The sequence below is a fragment of the Canis lupus genome, chromosome 4 (genome assembly GCF_011100685.1).
Source record: "Canis lupus familiaris isolate Mischka breed German Shepherd chromosome 4, alternate assembly UU_Cfam_GSD_1.0, whole genome shotgun sequence".
NCBI lineage: Eukaryota > Metazoa > Chordata > Mammalia > Carnivora > Canidae > Canis > Canis lupus.
This window is the reverse complement of record NC_049225.1, coordinates 78,013,681-78,031,798: the sequence shown is the minus strand read 5'-3', so window position 1 is coordinate 78,031,798 and position 18,118 is coordinate 78,013,681. Positions and strand designations below refer to the sequence as shown.

Sequence of the window (18,118 nt, the reverse complement as noted above, 5' to 3'; positions counted from 1 at the left end):
GTGGGTGGATGGGTGGTGTGGGAGGTGTGGGTGTGTGTGTTTGATAAGTTAATGGCAATGTTCAGGACAATACGTCTGTTTTCCTACACTATCAAGCAATTCTCCAATATTCAATGGACACTGACTCACCGAGTCCTATAAATTTAATTCAATTCTGACACTATCTACCCAAAGATCGCTTCAGATCCCATGGGTTAAATGCTCAATCCCAGAAAATCACCCTCATTTCAGATGCCAAACACAAGTCCAGGTTGTTACCTCTGCTTCTGACAAATTGGCTGCAAATTGGAGGCTTCCATTACCCCGATTCCTCAAGTTCAATTAATTTGATAAAGAACTACAAGAAATATTGCCTTATTCTAACCACGTTCTTAGAAAATATATAATAAAGGATATGTGTGAACAGCTAAATGAAGAGATGTGCAGGGCAAGGTCGGGATGGTCCCACACACAGGAGCTTCTGTCACCTAGGAACTGTGGATGTTTACCAACTTAGAAGCTTGTCAACTCTTGTTCAGTGGTTTTTATAAAGCATAATCTGGAGCCCTTGCCCCCTTTTCTGTAGGTGAGGCTAAAGTCTGTAGGTGAGGCTAAAAGTTCCAATCCTTTAATCACTCAGTCTTTCTAGTGACCAACCCCATTCTGAGTTTATTAGAACAAACTCAGGTGTGCTCAGAGAGGAGCACCTTAGGAGTAACAAGACACACTCCTATCACTCAGGAAATTCCAAGGTTTTTCCGAGCTTTGCATTAGGGCCTTGGGACAAACACCAACTATAATTATTATACCACAATCATATAAATATTATATATTACCCTTGTATTACACTTAGCACTCAATGTTACCATCAGCTAGCATTAATTTTGACAAAAATAAAAGCTAAAAGTTTGAAGTGACTTCATATTTCCCTAGCAAAATGAATTTTCCATTTTTTGATTGATCTGTAAATTCACATTCAGACCCCACTGCTCATTAACTTTCTGAATTTCTCCAATGATTCTTTAATTTGCTTTGCTATTCTGCAAATAATATTTATCTTTCTATTCTTCACCAGTAAAAATCTTTCCCAAACAGTTACCTTATACGTGATATATCCAGACCTCACTAATCTCTTTCAAAGTCACCTTCTCTCTAAGCAATGTGAGTGGCCTTCTCTACCTAATCCAGGCACCTAATATGTTTTAAGTGCAAAAAAAAAGTTGTGGCATATATGCAAAAAGTGTTTGAAAGTGCATCTGTTAAAGAACAATATAAGATAAAAATACGTGTACTTAGCAACTAGGATACAATTTGTCACATATCTTAGAAAACGTGTGTTTTTTTTAATAGCACCATCTTTCTTCTCCCATAAAAATAATAATGCTACTGTTTTTTCTCATTAATTATCTTCCCGTTTTTCTTTATAATTTTTGTCACTGATGTGTGTTTATCACACATTATGTATGTGTGAGTAATTATAGGAATTGGCAATGAGGAAAGAGTGGTTGCAAGCTGGAAAGATGAACATCCATGTAACACAATGGGAAATTTTTGATTAAAATAATTTAAAGATAGGTGATATACCTATAAAGGCCTAGCACTAGCAGGAGAGTTTGTAAAACAGGATGTTAGTGGCATAATGTGCATTGATTTCAATGGGTTACATTTCAGAAAGGGATGCCAGAAAGGGATGAGTGCAGAAAAGAACTGCCTGGTTTGGATGAAGAAAGGAAAGAGAATACAGAAGGTCCAGTGATTCGAGTTTGTATATGTTTGGAATAAGCAGCTAAGAAAAGATGCAAGTCAGAATGCCTTTGAACTATAAACATCATTAGAACTCAACCTTGAGGGATGCCTGGGTGGCTCAGTCAGTTAAGCGTCTGCCTTCAGCTCAGGTCATGATTCAAGGGTCCTGGGATTGGATCCTGTATCAGGCTCCTTGCTCAGTGGGGAGGCCTGCTTCTCCTTCTACCTCTACCTGCTGCTCCCTCTGCTTGTGTGCTCTCTCTGTCAAATAAATAAAATCTTAAAAAAAAAAAAAAAAAGAACTCAGCCTTGAAATGAAGATCAAATCCAGTGTATGCCTTTTATACCCTTTATTCTGACCTCTAAGTGGAATCAAATGGTGCCTAAAAAATCCTTCCAGTTGAGGAAAAAAAAAAAAAAAGGAAAACTCAAGGAAAAAATGGAGATAGAGGTCCCACCACATTTGTAAATATATCTCTGCTTTTTTTTTTCTTTCAATTTCATGCATACAAAGGTGAACATCTTTATAGTTTTGATTGGCATCCCCATAATTGATGGTAAAGCTGACTATCTTTTGAAATATTTGTAGGCCACTTGTTCTTTAATTTTACAGAATTTCTATTAATCTCTTTTTTTCTTTTGGTATTTTGTTTATTAATTTTTATAGTAATTCTGCTTATATTATTTGTCTTTTGTCAGGTCATATGACTTAAAAACATCTATTATGTTTTTATGATCACTGTGACATCACCCTCATTGTGATGTCTCATTATGGATCTAGAACCAAGGATCTAAAGTTTTATCTTGATTCTCCCCCTAAGGAACATCAATTGTCCTATTACAATTTATTAAAAAGCTTATTATTTCTCCAGTGATGTACAACAGCCAGTAGGATATTGAGGTGTTCTTCTGTGATGTAACCACACTCCCCCTCTCCCCCATCAAGAAGGGGATATCTACTTTCCTTCTCTTTTGATCTTAGCTGGTCCTATGAGCTGTTCTAACAAAAAAATGAATGGAATGTCCTGCTGTTTAATTCTGAGGTTGATTCCTTCAGAGACCTGCAGATCTTATTTTCACTGAGGAATACCCCTTTTGGGAACCTCTTCCTCCTCCCTCCACCATACTGTAAGGAAACCCAAGTATCTTTGCAGAGAGGCTCAGAAGAAGGTAAACCAGACTCTCTACTGACAGTCTCAGTTGAGGTGTCATCTGCCAGACAATAGCAACTCCAAGCCATGAGTGAGAATATTTTGACTTCCAGTCATTCCTGTAACTTCATTCATACCAGGTGAAGTAGAATGAGATCAATCTACAGATTTTTGAACAAATAAAGCGGATATTGGTTTAAGCCACTAAATTTTGTAGCAGATTTAAAGGTAGTAATAAATAACCAAATGCAGACTCTAACCAAATTTAAATATATGTGTCAGTTTCTCCATGGCCTCTTGATTCTGTACTGTTGTTCAGTTTTCAATCTCTGCTTCAATACTGTATTTTAATTACTTTACCTTCATTATTAATCTTGATAAAGCTTTTGATATATTTTTTACGTTTTTGATATCTTTATACTTCTTTAGGATTTGATATTTTTGACCTTTGCTCCTTGATATAAATCTAGTCAGATTATCAAGTTGTTCCAAACAATTGCAACTTTTATAAGGATTGCATGTTGATGATATCACTATAGACAAATTTGAAGGCTGAGATCTATAATTTTGATTTATCTCCATTTATCTTTGTTTATATTTTAAATCACATTTTATAATTATTTCCATAAATGCCTTATCAAACTTATATTCAGATTTATTTTTTTTTCCTAGCTATTGTTGAAGTACTGAAGTGGAATTGTTTGGGGTTTTTTTTTGTATATGTATTCTGAATTTATTTTTTCTACTCTCTAAATAATTTAATATTTTATTTCTTTTTTTTTTGGAATTCCATATTAAAATTATAGAATGAAAATAATTTGCTCTTCTTGTCTCTATGAAATGAATAGGACCAGCCCCTACAGAGTTAAAAAGAACTGGGAATAGTGTGCTCCCTTATCTCATTCTCCATCATAAGAGGAAGGTTTTCAACCTTTCACCATAAAATATGAGGTCTGCTAACAAACCCTTTTCCAGATATTTTTCACATCTTACAATTGACTTCAGTTATTGATGAGGTCAATATTCTCCCAATATTCTCCCTATATTTCTGACATGGTTTTGGATGTGAGGTAAAACCATATATTATTTCAACTGCATTAATAAATATTTAATAAATAAATGTTTTAAAGTCAACGAAACACCATAAGAATCTTTTCCTTTTAAGATAGTGGATGCACATGTATGCATTTCTGAATTAAATCTAATATTGAAATTGCAATAAAATTTTAAAAATGTAAATACATACTTTGATAAGAGTAATGACAAAATAATATAGGATGGAGTGTCATGTCCAATCTAGAAAGTTTGGTGAGGTACTAAAAAGCATAAGTTGGCTAGTGTTATATAATGAAAAATAAGCCTAAGAAAAAAAGCCACTGTTACAAATATGCAAATACATAGTAGTTTCTCCGAGTTATAGAAAAGAACGGTAGACAATATGACATTCACTATCATAATTATAGAGCTATTTTAATTATTACACTAATGATGGAGTTACTGTATATTTTTGAGATGAACTAAGCCAGTCTACCTTTATCTTCCCGTTCTACAGATAGAAAGTTTTGAAGGAATATATGGCCCTAAGTATTTTCCTGAGGACAAAACTAGAAAACCTAAATCTTCAAAAAACTTGGTATTTTATCTTGGTATGGGTTCGGGATCCTAGTGTACAAAAAAAATTGCAAAAACTGTTATAATTTTATCCTCCCAAAGAAAGCATAGACAAAGGGTACACATGCGCACACACACGTTTACAAGCACATGCACGAATACATACCTCAAATCCAATAAAGGCAACACTTTTCCAAAGGGAAATGTATTAAATTATTCACTTGGAGAAAAGTCATAATTACTTGATATAGATTTTCTAACTCTCCCAAGCAGGTGGCTGGTTCTTTATCCACAAACCAATAGTCTATGATTCCCAAGCTAGCTGTGCACTAGAGTCATCAGATAAGTATAAAATGTATTGCTACCTGGTACCTAACACCAGGGATTCTGAATCAAATGGTTAGAATAAGGCCTGGGAATCGATATTTTGAAATCCTTGGGAGGATGATTTCAAGGTTCAGCCAAGATTGAGAATCACTACAAAGTAACCATTCAGAAGGCTTTCCTTTTTTCTATGAACTTTGTTTTCTATATGCTGGTATCGTTGTGGGGCCCAAAGAAGAACCACAGATCATTTTATGTGGTTCACTGATCATGCTTCTGAAGCTCAAGAAATAAATCTGAGGCCACTTAGATTTGGCAAATGCCTTCCTCTGTTTATTACCACACCCCAGTGGCCTTTCTCAGTGGTAATGAACAAAACCATGCAGCTCTCAGAAAACCAAGTTCATAAGATTGTGTGAAATACAATATTCCTGCTGAGTTTAAGGGCCCTGGTATTTATTTAAAGGAGTGAATTAGAAGATATCCCGGAGGGTGGCCTGTTTTGAGCACCATGGAAAATTATAAAATTTAGGCATTATTGACTCCTCTTCCTTCATCCATCAACCTCCAAATGTTTATCATGAGGCTACATCACATCTTGTCTTAAATTTTAGCAGTGGGGAATGGTGGATTTGAATGGATCAGAGTCTTGAAAGCAGCTGGGGCCTGATTTCAAACCTGCAATTAAGGTAAATTCTGGCCGCCCATACTTTCAACTATTTTAATAAGAGCCTGACATTTTGCAAAGTCCATTCATTTGTATCTCTCTACAGCTGGACTTCTATTTCAAGGAATAATTTGTTTGAGACAAGTAACTTCAAAATGTACATTTTAAAGCACATGTGCTACCATCTAAATTAATTAAACAAATTCTTTATTCAAAGAATAAAGAATTAAAGAACAATGTCACAAAACACTCACCAGCAAGAGTAGCCGAAAAGAGAAGGAACAAGAAAAATCCCAGAGGAAATTGAAAATTGAAGGGGAAAAAAAGACAGTAAAAAAATTATACTTACCCTGATAATCCCACATTTTACTATCTGTCCTAGAGAAATATCTGCGTGTAGGCAGAAAGAGTCAGATAATCTTTTATTTAACTTTGTTTTAAAATATAAATAGGAGCAGCCGATATAACCATCACATTTATAGGGACTAGATAAATTATAATACTTTAAACTGCAAAACAGTATGCAGCTATTAGAAAGAATAAGATATACATGCAGTGTCATGGGGAAAAAATGGCATAATTTAAATGTGCAGGGAAAAAATTCCTAAGCAAAACATACAAAACAAAATATATAATAATTTCCACAAAGCTAAACTACATGTTTTTGCATAATTATATGCTATGTAGTAAAACATTGGTCAAGATATGCTTAACTGAATTACTCAGAATATATTTCTGAAAATTAATATCTCCCATATAGTTTTAGCAATTATAAACTAAATATCAAAATATTTATATATAACTGATTTTAACTACAATCATTTGTATCTTACACACATACACCCACAACCTATGGCTCATGTTTAGTCTCATCAAAAGGTTCTATTAAGTTTTTGCATGCTCATGTCTATCCTGTTTGTGTCATGAGCACACAGAGTGTGGCTATATTCCTCTTGAGGACTGGCATATCACTCAAAAACTATTTATTAAATATATTTTTTAAAGATTTTATTTATTCATGAGAGACACAGAGGCAGAGTCACGGGCAGAGAGAGAAGCAGGCTCCCTGAAGGAGCCCAATGTGGGCCTCGATCCTGGACCCCGGGATCACAACCTGAGTCAAAGGCAGACACTCAACTGCTGAGCCACCCAGGTGCCCCTATTAAATATTTATTAAATATTGCATTAACTTGTTCAGTAAACCAATGAGTGATTGTGCTTGTGTGTGTGTGTGTGTGCACGTGTGCACAATCTGCATTGCTTAAAATCTGTGCAAAACATTCCATAATCTTTAAATGTAAAAGTTAATTAAGGGCATGCTTACTAGTAATGTGCCTAGAAAAGTTGATGTTATTTATGTCTCTATCTCAGTCTCGTTCCATTGATATATGTTTTCAAGCACATTAACACACTAAAGTTAATTAAAACTATTACAAGTTCACAATGGATATTTTACAGAAATAATACATACATGTGAATAGAGATTTAAATATTAGTTCAATAAGTGTTCTAGTTGTTTTTTGTTTGCTTTAAATGCTAAGACAAATCAACTAAACAATCTCCCTTTTGTTGTTTTACTTTATATCTTTATTTCAGCCACTTTTTCCTCTCGTTACTATGAAGACTGCCTCCCAGAGACCCGGGCTGTTCACACTGTTCCTGGGTGCGGTTCCCACATAACCCTGCACGGTGCACTGTGTCCTCCTCTTCCAGTCTCTGAGTTTACCCAACTAAAAAACTGCTGCCAATCTCACCTTGCCAGTATGGGAAGCCTTCCATCGCCGATAGGGTGAATAGGAGGTGATTAAAACAGAATTTCCTTTTTAAAGGCAAGTCTTAGATACATAAATTATGTTATTATCTATCCTCACCATGTAGCAAGTAAACTAGTGGTGGTGAGTACTTCAAAACTATCTAATTAGTGTCTGCAAAATTAAGATGTTACATCTATAAAAGAAGAAAAATCCTCAATGCGAAGAAGCAGACTCCTAGAAATTAACATGAAAAAAAAATACCCAATAAAAAACACTGAGTAATTGAATCAAAACTGCCGAAGGCCTGGAAGATGACATTAGAAAATTTATTTTTTTTTTTTTTTTTTTTTTTTTTTTTTTATGATAGTCACAGAGAGAGAGAGAGAGGCAGAGACACAGGCAGAGGGAGAAGCAGGCTCCACGCACCAGGAGCCCGACGTGGGATTCCATCCTGGGTCTCCAGGATCGCGCCCTGGGCCAAAGGCAGGCGCCAAACCGCTGCGCCACCCAGGGATCCCACATTAGAAAATTTAAAAGGACATACAGTAAAAGACAATATGGCATAATTTAGGAACATTCCATTCTATATCAGAAAAATGAAGAAAATGCAGAGTGAAAATAAAAAAGTGAAAAACGGAGCCATTCGCCAAATAGAGAACAAAATAGAAGCCCATTAATTTGGAAAGGTTTGAGAAACAAATGTGGTGTGTCTATTCTATGGGATCGTACGCATGAGTTAGCATTATAGTCAAGTATTTGAAGATTTGAAATTGTTTTCATGTGTATTATAGGAGGATGAGATCTGAAGTACCGTGAAAAATGATATATAGCAGGAGCACACATTAATTGTCATCTTTGTGGATCTGTGAATATTAATTTTCATATTTGGATATGTTTTGGGCTATTTAGCCTGGGCTTGGCTGGCTAGCTGCGTTCAGACTTTGGTCAGGTTCGGGTCTCCTGTGCTGCATTTTGAAGAAAAAAAAGATTTTTCTGTGAGTGCTTTCTTCTCCTTAGAATTTTATCTCTACTTAACGCTGGGCTTGAACTTAATTCCCTCTAGAGAAAATGTATATTTGATACTGCTTCTTATCTGAAGGCTCTACAAATTGCTCTCATGAGGGTGAATTTGGACTGCAAACCCACAGGAGGGCTCACTTAGGATTTTAAATTTCTAATTTATCTTCTTATCCCATCTGTGATCATTTCAAGGCAGACAAATCTTACTATACTCTTTTGCGTGGTGAGGATACATTCTTGTCCATCTCTGCATATAGGTTGTATTCCTCTGTGGCCCCAGCTTAAACCTCTCATTTTTTTCAGTCCCAAGTTTTATCTTCCATCCTACAATCCTCTGTGTTATCAAATGATAGTTCTTGGTCTCCAGGATTCAGTTAGAAAATTGGCTGAGGGACGCCTGGGTGGGTCAGAGGTTGAGCGTCTGCCATTAGCTCAGGGCATGATCACTGGGTCGGGGATCAAGTCCCTCACTGGGCTCCCTGAGAGGGGCCTGCTTCCCCCACTGCCTGTGTCTCTGCCTCTCTCTCTATGTGTCTCTCATGAATAAATAAAATCTTTGAGAAAAAAAAAAAAAAAAGAGAAAAGAAAGTTGGCTGAAAGTAGGCTATGCTGTGATACCTCCATGGTAGTACCTACAACTCTATCTATCTATCTATCTATCTATCTATCTATCTATCTATCATCTATCATCTGTCATCATCTATCTAGTAATTTAGTTGTTTGAGAAAAGTGTTCATAACGTATTATCCACAATATTGACAGATGTTAGTTCACTCTTCTAGCACCTAGCTTTGGTACAAACTTCTCAAATGCTAAGCTTGCTTCTTCTCCCCAAGATGTGCTAACTATCCTCTGCTAGGAGCTGTGTTCATGGAACCGCCTTCACGTAAGAAAGCCATGCCACTTGAGAGTTCAGTATTTGCCCATTTTGTCTGGGAATCGGTTCAGTTTTATAATTATCATGTTTTGATATAATGTTCCTAGTATTCTCACTCATTCTCTAGGCGTTCAGTGAGAGCTCAGACTATTTTCTGCCTTTCTCCTGGCACATCAGTACAGCCACCTCTGTGCATGGAGCACAGCCCAGCAGGAAAGGTGGCCTTGATTCAATTCATATCCGTGCTGCTTATCAGCCAGGCAGTTGCAACACACATAGCGCCGAATAGCATGGTTTATTAACCTATAATTTATAACAGTGTTGGCCTTTGTCTAGCTTTTGTCTCTCCATCTCTCTCTTTCTTTTGTTGTTGTTATTGTTAAGGCAAAATACAGAGGAAATATAATTTAAAAAATTTTCTCCCGCTCCAGAAATCTTCTTAACAAGGGAATTAGGAAAAAAAACATGTTATTATTATTGAATAAGCATTAAACCAGAATGTGATGCACCTAACAGGCAATCTGCTAAGATATTAAAAATACAAAAATACTTTTTGTATACTGGCTTCTATATAGCCAAGCAGGTACAGCCCTTTGCATATATGTTCTCAAGATAAGCAGTTAGTCCTCAAGAGGATTTGACAACACCACAGTCATCCATCTACACCACACACAGTCTTCATTGCATGGCCATTTGTGTTAATTAATTGGCTTTATGTATGAGCCAAATAAACGGCTCATATCTTTATGAGAGGAGGTGGTTCTGCAGCTTGGAGCCCAGGTGTACATCGAAGAAGTTGGCTCCTACTCACACAGAAATTGAGAGAGAGAAGTTCTATCCCCTATGATGGTTACATTTCAGAGATGGCTTCTTCATCCTTGAGAAAAATGTTCTTGGGACCTCGTGCTGACAAAAGTTCTATCTCACTTTCAAAAGGATTTACATACATTTCAAAAAAGTGGAGAAAGTACTTAAGTTTTCTAAAGTAAATGACCTAAGAATAAGGAAGGAGGGGGATTTCTTCCCTTATTATCAGGGAGATTTAAGCCTCTTTTTTTTTTAACTTTAGTCCTTACAAAATGGTACTTGGCAAACATAAGAAAGTTGGATTCCTTAAAACAGGACTTCTTCATTTTTATTTATGGGATTTTCTTATGATACTCTTTTGATCATTAAACTCATTAAAAGAAAATAATAGAAACCATGTAGTATTAACTTTACTTCTGTGGTAGGCTGAAATCCAGAGATATCAATTCAAGTGTTCCTCATAGTTAGTGTATCTTTTTTCCCTAATTTTCCTTCACTAGCTTTTTTTTCTTTCTTTTTAACCTATTTCTTATTTATTTCTTTATATTTTTAAGATTTTATTTATTTATTCATTAGAGACACAGAGAGAGAGAGGTAGAGACACAGGCAGAGGGAGAAGCAGGCTCCATGCAGGGAGCCCAACGTGGGACTGGATCCTGGGTCTCCAGGATCACACCCAGGGCTGAAGGTGGCCTCAAACCACTGGGCCATTGGGGCTGCCGCCCTTTTTCTTATTTAGATGATAACTAGACCACCTCTGTGTTCAATGCCTTCGGGGCAGGGCTGGAACAAGAGACAGGAAGACAAAGGATGAAAAGAGACAATTTAGAGCCAAGTAAATTTTGGTCAGAAGCAGTAAAGACAAAGGTGCCTTTGACTTTGAAGAAGTAGAGATTGGTGAAAACCAAAGGCTGAGGGATTCAGAGCCTAAACTTTAGCTGAAAACAATAGTGTTTAATTAAAGAGGACACTATAGAGAGAATGGATTACTTTGCCCTCAGAAATTGTTTAATATTTACCTGTGTGGTAGAGTGGAGAGGGAGAGAGAGAGAGAAGAGAGAGAGACAACTAGCTTTGAACACTGAATTGAATGTGAAACTCTAGAAAGTGGCCCATTGTTGGATAAAGAGGACATGGTATACATATAACATATGCACAATGGAATGTTATTCAGCCATAAAAAGGCATGAACTCTTGCCATTTGTGGATGGAGCTAGAGAGTATAATGTTAAGTGAAGTAAGCCAGAGAAAGACAAATACCATATGATTTCACTTATATGTGGAATTTAAGGGGGAAAAATATGAGCAAAGGAAAAAAAGAGAGAGAGAGAGAGAGAGAGAGAGAAACCAAGAAAACAGACTTTTAACTATAGAGAACAAACTGATGGCTACCAGAGGGGAGGTGGTCAGGGCATGGGTAAAACAGGTGATGGGGATTAAGGAGTGTACTTGTCATGATGAGATTAGGGTAATGTATGAAATCATTGAATCACTGTATGCTACACCTCAAACTAATATGACACTACATTAACTACACTGGAATTAAAATAAAATTTAAAAAATTTAAATTAAAATAACAGAAAAAAAAAAAAAAAGAGGACCATTGTCTTCTCCCACCTACAGGGCAGACTGTGAATAGGGATGAGGGATGCTTTAGGGTTGAGGCTCCTTAAAGACGACTAAGATTAAAACAAACAAACAAAGGACCCAGGCAAGTTTTTAAAAAACCCCACCCATGCAAGAGTTAAGAAAACATGAGCATTTCCAATATAAACCTGAAGAAGGCAGCAGCTTCATGGAAAAGTTTTCTATTTCTTAGGTTGGCCTGACAGCTAGGCAGATCTAGCACAGAATCGGTACAACCTCTCATTCCCAACTCAACCACTTCGATGGGTGTCCTGAGAACCACATGGTAGCTGGGAGGTCAGTCTATTTCTGTCCCCACTGAATAGGGGTAAAGAAGTAGGAAGAAGGACCCACTTAACACCTTCAAAATTCATAGGAATCAATGCACCTTTTCAGTGCAGCAGGGCTGCTCCAAGTGCCATCTGTAGACCTCCACCTCCTTCACCGAGACAATTGCAGGTCTCTCAGATCAAATTTCATAATAATTATAAATTATTATCTTTTTATTCTCATTTCTCTCATGAGTATAAAGAAGATTTTGGGAAGCTACATGGTCTGTGATACTAACATCAGACTGAACATAGTTTTCTTTCACTAAACCAAGCCTGCGCTGTTCAGGTCATTGAGCACATACCATTTTCACATGGCCCTGGAACACATAGACTGTGTATCCACTATCTTCATGTGGCCCTGGAGCCCATACATTGAGAACCCACGATCTTCACATGGCCATGGAGCCCATACACTGTGTACCCACTATCTTCATATGGCCCTGGAGCACATATGCTGTGTAGCCGCTATCTTCATATGACCATTGAGCACATACACTGTGACAAATTCTGAGATGAGCTATAGTATAATACAACTACTGGATTTAAAGATTTTGTATTTGAAAAAAAAAAAAAGTAAAACATCATAATAATTCTTTATATTAATTAAATGTTGAATTGAAAATAATGTGGATATATTGAAAATAAAACATATTACAATGAATGCCATGTGTTCTTTTTTTAAAATGTAAATACAGGAAGATTTAAAGTTGTACATATGGCTAATATTTGTGTCTTGCCCTGTATATCTATTGAATAGCACTGAACCAACCAAGAAAAAAAAAAAAGAAAAGAATATGTAAAGCAAGCTCATTTCTGCGATGGTTAATTTTATGTGTCAATTTGACTGGGCTAAGGGATGTTCAGACAGTTGATAAAACATTATTAGTGGGAGTGTCTGTGAGGATGTTTTGGTAAGAGATTAGCATCTGAATGAATAGACTAAGTAAATTAGATCACTGTCACCAATGTAGGTAGTCATCATCCAGTCTACGGAGGGCTTGAAATGATCAAAAAGACAGAGGAAAGACCAATTTGGATCTGCACAAGCTGGGACATAGGTCTTCTCTTGCCTGAGGATATTGGACACTGGTGTTCAGGTGCTTGAACCTTCAGACTCAGACTCAGACTCAGACTGGGACTTGTACCATTATCTTCTATGGTTCTCAGGCCTCCAGGTTTGGAGGGGAACTATATCACTGGCTTTCTTGGGGTTCCAGCAGACAGCAGACCATAGGAATTCTCAGTCTTTATAATTCCATGAGCCAATCGCTCATAGTAAGTCTATTTCTATATATGTATGTATGTGTATATATCCTACTGAAATATCTATCTGAAGAAAGCTAATTTAACATCTAACTAAATAATTTTTTAAAGATGCTTATTTTTCATTAAAAAAGTATATCATTCATGTTAAGATGTAATCAAGTATTTTTGAGATTTTAAAATGGATAAATATCTTGAAATTTTCTGTTTCAATTGCTTATGCAGTATGTACTGGTAGATAAAATGCACATAAACATCAGCCCTTTTGGATCCTCAATAATATCTAACAGTATAAGAGTCCCTGAGACCAAAAACATTTGAGAGTCACTGTAATATTGTCACTAAATCAATAGCATCATCATCATCATCATCATAATTTGTCACTTACTATGTATTGGGCATTATACTTAAAATTCTATGCATATTAACTTATTCTTCACAAAATTACTTAGTGATATATGCTGATTATCCAGAGTTAGCATCCAAAAACTTGATCATATACTCTTAGAATTTTTCCTGGCCTAGATTTAGCCCTGCTAAATTTAGAGTGCATTGGCTATGCTTGTATCCTATAAAGAAGGATTTCAACAAAACTCTTCCAACCAAAGAGATGAAAGACCAGAGTAGTCTAGTCAGAGCCAGAACCTTTGCAGTCCTTGTATGGAGCCATACATACAATCTGACCTTTACTACCTCAAACAATTTTGAATAATGGGATACTGAGTTAAGTGTTACTAATAATATTAATAGGGTAATAACCAAGAAAAAGGCTGAATATCATTTTATACTGAACTAAATACTATTCCAGAGATTAACTGCAGGGATGGGAGTGCTAGGATGTGAAATTCTTGTATGACAATGCACCTTCACTTTTCATTCCACTTGGAAATACTTAGCCTAACACGTGAATATTTATCACCTTTCAACCTTCTTTCCCATTCTATGAGATTATATAAGAATTGAAGGGAAGGATGAATTTATAATAATTTATTCAATTATTCTGTCATTTGTTTAAAACTGCCTGCCTGGACCCGTTGCTGGTCTGAGGGAAGTTGGGAGCAGGCAGGGGATGGATGGCAGATATCTTAAGCATTTGCTGGTGAAAGGGGATTTTGTTTGGGCTTTGAATCAGCAAATTTAAAAGGTATCTTGACATGTTAAGCCCCAGAAGACCGCTGTAGACTTGTAATATCTCAGTGTCTGATTCAAGTGCTATTAATTCTTTCTCTTGTTCATTTTTCTGTATATATTGGAAGCCAGGCATTGGGGAACAAGGGATCTCAAATGAGGTGTGGTGACAGCAAGGGCAGGTGGGAATCTTTCAGCCCTGCAGTTGGAAAAAGGGATACGGCGATGTTACTTTGAGAAGACTTCTACAAAAAATGATTTTAAAAATACAGAATTTGTAGTTCAGGAAACTAAGAAAATTGTTCAAAATCATTTAAATTAAAAAATAGAAGAAAAACTAGTTGAACTCTAAGATGATGTGATTTAATGACTACAGATTTACACTTAACATTCCATGATGAACCACCTTTAACAGGCACATAAAAACTAAAATGTTTAGAGGAGAGAAGGGCCATATATCACTGCCTGTGCCTGAACCATGTTTTTAACTAAAAACGGCACATTGGTTCCTTTTAACCATGAATCACTATTGTCCCCAAAAGAATTACTCTCAATTTTCATAGGTTTTCCTTATTTTTTTGAATTTTAGTGAAGTAATATTTTATTTTTACTTATATTACTTAAGACATAAATTAAAAATATAATTTGCTAAAGAGAACTTATAAATTCTCCATCATATACATTGAATAAATGAGATTGCACTACATAAGATGGCTCACGTTTTCTTCCCATCAACAGTCTTATGTTAATTAAAAATAAATGTACAATTTTTAATTAGCTGAAAATTACATGTTTGGAGGTAATAAAATTAATCCATCCAAAACCTCATGGCATGCATATGTATGTATATAAACATACATGTGCTTATTTAAATTTTTGCAATTTTATACATCACCTGTGTGGCTGTATAATTTTGAGGTGCTCAGTTACTTGTTTTATTATAATCTAACCTACATCTTCCCTCTTCTTTCCCTTTTCTATGTCCTTTCTATAAAGTGGTACCAGATTAATAGTTCCCCTTCCAAATCTGTCTTCATGATTATACAATTATCTAAGTTTCAGACTTTGCTTATTCATTTGTGATTTACATCAAGATATAATACTGTACAGATAGTCCCCGACTTACAATGACTCAATTTATAATTTTTCAGTTGTATGATGGTGCAAAATTAATACACGTTCATTAGAAACCATACTTTGAATTTTTAATTTTTATCTTTTCCCAGGCTAGCAATGTGTGGTACGATACTCTCTCATGAGGCGGGACAACAGCAAGCTACAGCTCCCCTCAGCCCCGTAATCCTCAAGGTGAACAGCTGATACACTTGTACCCATTCTGTATCCATACAGCTATTGTATTTTTCACTTCCAGTACAGTGTTCAGTAAATTACATGAGATACTCAACACTTAATTATAAAATAGTCATTGTGTTTGATGATTTTGCCCAACTGTAGGCTAAGGTAAGTGTTCTGAGCGCAATTAAAATAGCCTAAACTAAGCTATGATGTTTGATAGGCTAGGTGTATTAAATACATTTCGACTTACAATGTTGTCAATATATGTTGGGTTTATTGGGACATAATCACATCATAAGGTGAGGAACATCTATAGATACATTTCGTTACAACTTACTCTTGTCATTTAAATAATCATGGAAGCCTCTTCCAGTCAATAAATTCAGAAGAAACTCACTATTTTTAAAAAGGCATATTATTCCATGATACAATATACTGCATTTTTTTTAGTCATCTCACGTTGATGCAAATTTACTTGACTTTGAGTTTTCTGGCTCTGCAGATCATATTACACTCCACAATTTATACATGTAGAGTTGTAACTTTATGCCAGTACTGCCAAAGGATTGAATTCTAGATTGAGGATTTCTTTTTTGTCTTTTTTTTTTTACTTTAAGGTTGGGCAGGAAGGGGAAGTGAAGAGGGCTGATCTATTTTTATTTTATTTATTTATTTATTTGTTTGTTTATTTATTTATTTATTTTTCTTACTTAGGATATCTTGATTTTAAAATCTGCTGAATCAAATGCAAATATGGCAACTGTCCTAGTTAGATCAGGCCATTATTAACAAATTACCATAGGCTGTATAATTGAAACAGCAAACACATTTCTCACACTTCTGGAGGCTAAGAAGCCCAAGATGAAGGTGCTGGTAGATATGGTGTCTAGTGAGAATTTGTTTTCTGGTTTGCATATGGCTGCCTTCTGGTGTCCTCCATGGCAAAGAGGAGACAGAAAGTAAGCTCTCTTCTTCTAAGAACACTAATCCCCTCACAAGGGATCCATTCTACTGACCTGATTACCTCCCAAAGGACCTGCTTCCTAATACCATCACACTGGGGTTTAAGGGTTTCAACATAGGAATTTGGTGAAATACAAGCCGTCAATGTTTATGAGATAATAAATAGTATTCAGGATCAAGTTTTAACTGTGTTGCAAATATTTTCCCCCCAGCCCTTTTACAAAATACTACTGCCCCAGAAAGACAAGAGGGGAAATAGGACCTTATTTGAAACCTTGGGAGATTGATTGCAGTTTGTTGTATGGGGTGGAATTTCAAGAAAATTATAGCCTTCAAGGGTACCCTCAACCAATACTTATACTATTCAGGGGAATAGAGAGAATCAAATTCCTTATGCCTTAACAGTGATCTCAATGGTACATTCTATATATTTAACTTGGAGGGATAGAGAAAGAGTTACAGAGAAGAATAGAGAATCTTAAAAGTGTATACAGTCCATCTGCAATTCCAGTCATGAGCCAATACCTGTGAGATCTTTTCTGATAGGAGACGTGACTACCATTTCCCTTGCTTTTCCCTATCATTTCACCAATCTGAATGTAGCTGTAGTGTGTAAAGATATTTTTCTTCTTTTTCTAATACTAGACCTATAAATTCCAGTCAAATATTTTATTTGGTATTTAGCAGAAAAAATAATTATCTGTTCCTTTACTCATGAACCAATAAGCTGGGCTGGACTTACAATGGGGAGGGGGTAAGTATTTTTCTTTTCTTGTCTTAAGATGTATTAATTTATTTCAGAGAGAGTGCAGTATGGAGGGACAGAAGAAGAGGGAGAGAGAAACTCAAGCAGATGAGGCACTGAGTGAGCATGGAGCCGACATGGGGCTCAGTCCCAAGACCCTGATATCAGATCTGAGCCGAAAGCAAGAGTCGGACACTGAACTGACTGCGCCACCCAGGAGCTCCAATATTTCTTGAATACAGTACTAAACTAATGGTTTTCAGACTAATTTTTAAAAAGATTTTATTTATTTGTCAGACACAGAGAGACAGAACAGGCACAATCAGGGGGAGCAGGCAGAGGGAGGGGGATATGGGACTTGATCCCAGGATCATGACCTGAGCCTAAGGCAGACGCTTAACCAACTGAGCCACCCAGGTGCCCCTAGACTAATTTTGACTTGAATTGATTATTGATTTTTAGAAAGACTTTAGATACCTTAAGTGCTTTCACCTTGGAAATCTAACTAGAAGGTTGGCCTTTTTTGCCTGAACACAACCTCTAGACAAGGTAAAAGAAGGGTGTGTGTTTTCAACTGAATATTGTAGAGGAAAAAGAAAAAAAAAAAAGAATTATAGCTATGAAAGCTTTGCAGAACTGCTAAAATAAAATTTTAAAAATAAGGTATGTAAATTCTGAAATACAACCCACAGTTCTATCTGGTTAAGGGTAAAAAGCAACAAGGTGGTCTGATTTTTTTAAAGGTAGAAATTAAATTATACACTTTGGCATAAAGCAATAAAAGTAATACATCACTCACATGCTCTCTAAATTTGTGTATTCTTTCTAC

General features: G+C 36.0%; 1 long non-coding RNA gene across 1 annotated transcript; it reads left to right on the top strand.

Annotated features, from left to right (window-relative positions):
• The first annotated feature begins 2,520 nt into the window (after positions 1-2,520).
• Positions 2,521-17,603, top strand: LOC111095733. Its single transcript, XR_005357655.1, has 4 exons — positions 2,521-3,016; positions 7,075-7,278; positions 15,512-15,593; positions 17,346-17,603. It is a non-coding gene; the product is annotated as an uncharacterized LOC111095733 (long non-coding RNA).
• Positions 17,604-18,118: the final 515 nt, after the last annotated feature.